General features: G+C 33.3%; 1 long non-coding RNA gene across 2 annotated transcripts; it reads right to left on the reverse strand.

The window, feature by feature from the left end:
* Positions 1 to 757: 757 nt before the first annotated feature.
* LOC140855446 (uncharacterized) lies at positions 758 to 2774 on the reverse strand. Of its 2 annotated transcripts, none has more exons than XR_012138372.1 (3): positions 1880 to 2774; positions 1679 to 1750; positions 758 to 1267 (listed from the first exon to the last, which is right to left on the reverse strand). It is a non-coding gene; the product is annotated as an uncharacterized lncRNA (long non-coding RNA). The 2 variants fall into 2 exon arrangements; XR_012138371.1 differs by having other exon boundaries at positions 1884 to 2769.
* Positions 2775 to 3067: the final 293 nt, after the last annotated feature.

Genomic DNA, 3067 nt, shown 5'->3' on the forward strand with positions numbered 1-3067 from the left:
TGAACTTATAACCATTATTGATATACCCGCTTATCAATTAGAGAGAAAATAAAGCATAATACTCAAATATTGAAAACAAATCCATTCAACCAAAAATAACTTGAAATTCTTTGTTCAATATTAAAATTTTATCTAAATTTTGTTTAAACATAACATAAGTATTCAAAAACATGTCCGCTATCGAAAATACAATAACAAGCAAAACAGAACATAGCAAAATAAAACATGAAATTTGCTCGCTTCGTCTTCATAGAATTGTAGCTAAATCTGAAAATAAATTAAAAAATATATATTAATCTAATAAATTATTATAAAAAAATATAAAATGAGGTCACTGACAAGGCTTCATACAAAATATATAAAAATGATTCCAAAACGACATGTGGGTTTGGACACAGCAAGTTTCAAACACAGAATCATGCGTCTACATAAGCAGATAAAATAGAATCACAAAATAATATAATTAACACTTTCCTGCTTGCATTGTAAGTAAATAAGACATACATTGAAGAAATAACGAAAAATATTATACAAATTAACTGAATAAAACTCAGGTCAAATCAGCAAATGATATAAAATGCTTAATAGAAGCACGACAGAATTGTCTAGAAGAGGGTATAGAAGCACGATTTTAAATAAAGTGCAGCAATATATGTCAAAAATTTTGGTTTAGACTAGATACATCTAGTTAATTCACCTGCAATAACATGAGCAAGGAGCAATTTCACCCAATACATGACTGCACAATAAAAACAGCACCAACAAAAAGAACTGGTAGTTCTGTAATAAACAGCTCCCTTCATGATGAAAGTGTTCTTTTGGTTGAACAAATTCTTCTAATGTCATTGAAAATCTAACAATGGCACCTATGAATTTCAGATGCACGGAAATCATTAGAGTCACAGCAATCAAATGTTGAAACCTCAATAATGATTCCTGAATTCTCAGCTAAGAACATAAGCTTACACAAGATCAGAGGACACTGGAGAAACACCAATTGAAAAAGATCACTTCAACCAAACCCATAGATGTTAATTGTGAGAGTTGTCAAGGCCAGAGGCAGATATACTAGCTCTCGCTTCTACTTCTTCTAGTACCAAGGACAAACACCATTTCAGTATGCTATTGGCTCTTCTGAGCATTAGGCCTGACGGGCCTTGCTGATTTGATAATATAATTAACCCATTAGTATAAACATAATGGGAACGATGGTGCCAACAAAATAGACACTCTGGTAGGAGGCCAGTGTTTCCTTGAAGCTCAACACCTTCAACACAAAAACAACAGTAATGAACATCAGAAAACATCAGGTACGTATATTAAGAATCCCAAGACAAAATAGCAAAACCTGCAGCCATTCAATCAGAAGCCAGGATGCCCTGGTTTCTGATGCTGTATGAGCTATGGAGAAAAAGGGAAAAAGAGAAAAAATCATAGATTGAGCAGAATGAAAAAATTGGATCACTACATTACTCCTATATTGCTCATATCTCACTCTTCCACCCCATGCCTGGGAGGCAACCACACTCATGAGCAATTATTTTAACCAGTCCAGTCAATGACACCAATTAGTAACAAGCACATTCATGAAATATGAAGCACCTTGAACACATGCTAACAAAACTATTAAAAATGATAGTTCGAAAAAAATCTGGACAACAAGAATATGATCACAAACCTCATCAGGCATCTGGATGAATCTCTCATTTTCCGATGCACGTGTTTGGTGAGCACTAGATGCATCTGGAACCTATATATTATAAAAAGTTGAAAGATGTAAAATAAATTATAAATAATAACCCATTAATGTATAATATAAATCTAACTAAATAAATAAATTATATCTGCTCGTTATTGGATGGCACTGAACGAAGAGTACCTACTGGGCAGTGTGCAAAACATCCACTCGCCATCTGAGCACGCATCTGATGGAGCTGTGCCTCCAAACAGAAAATTTTGTCATCAAACTCAGTCCAAAGCTCATCTCGAATCCTCCTAATAGTCTCCTCTGATGGTGCTTGAGAAGACTGCTCATGCAAACGTCCCTTGTCATGCTCGAACTTCAAATACGCATCCGTTCATGTCCATCTTCTCCCATCACCTCTATAAAGATATGATCCTTCAGTTCTGGTGTGTGCTCGTCCTCAAGTACCTTCTCAAGTCATCATTTCACCTCCTCTTGTAATAAAAAATTATAATATTGACATTAATATGTAAAATATACTATATATAAAAAAATTTAAATTATGCACTTACAAGACACTCTTGCGCATCCGCATCAATGACACCCTATTTTGAAATACGTATTCTAATAAACATGCTTAGTCGATCTGTTTCTAATCCCTCTGCTTCCATCTATTAACATAAATAACCCAAATATATATAAGAATTTGCACTAGAGTTATATTTAATATAAACTTATAATATTGTTAATATACATTTGCTCTAATAATAAAAAATAAAATTCTTCCTGTCTTATGCAAACCTCCCAACATCTTCCTGTTATTTTTGTTTTATGCACACTGTGCCTACAAGAGTTATTAATGTAATTAAAAATATAATATATTTTCATTATATGAAAAGAAACTAATCACAAAGGTAATTAAAAAATATATACCTAGACATCTTCTTGTCCCCAATAATGAAAAAGTACCTCCCACTGATCAGCTTTCACACGCGGAGGAGGTCTAGAGATAAGATCTTCTTTCCTTTGGTGCTTATCATAGTAATGACGCTTGATATAAGACTTTCAATTCCTCCACATCTCACCAACCGACCTTAGATAGTTTTCTTTATATTCACTAGGGGCATCTATATTATTTTATAAAATTAAAATTTAACAAAGTTAGTAATCATATAAAATATATAAATATAAAAGATAAGAGTTATTTTAGCATATGCATGGGAGAATGACACAGAGCTTGCTATCAGCAATAATTGCAGAAGCAGAGCTATAGGAGAGTTGGTATATCAAAAGTGGTTTTACAAGACTAAGTTCTGCATTTGTCCAGGTGGCTCCCAGGTTAATAGTGCTCGAATAGCTGACTCCATTCAGTAATTTATCTAA

The sequence above is a fragment of the Elaeis guineensis genome, chromosome 2 (assembly GCF_000442705.2).
Source record: "Elaeis guineensis isolate ETL-2024a chromosome 2, EG11, whole genome shotgun sequence".
In the NCBI taxonomy this organism is placed as follows: domain Eukaryota; kingdom Viridiplantae; phylum Streptophyta; class Magnoliopsida; order Arecales; family Arecaceae; genus Elaeis; species Elaeis guineensis.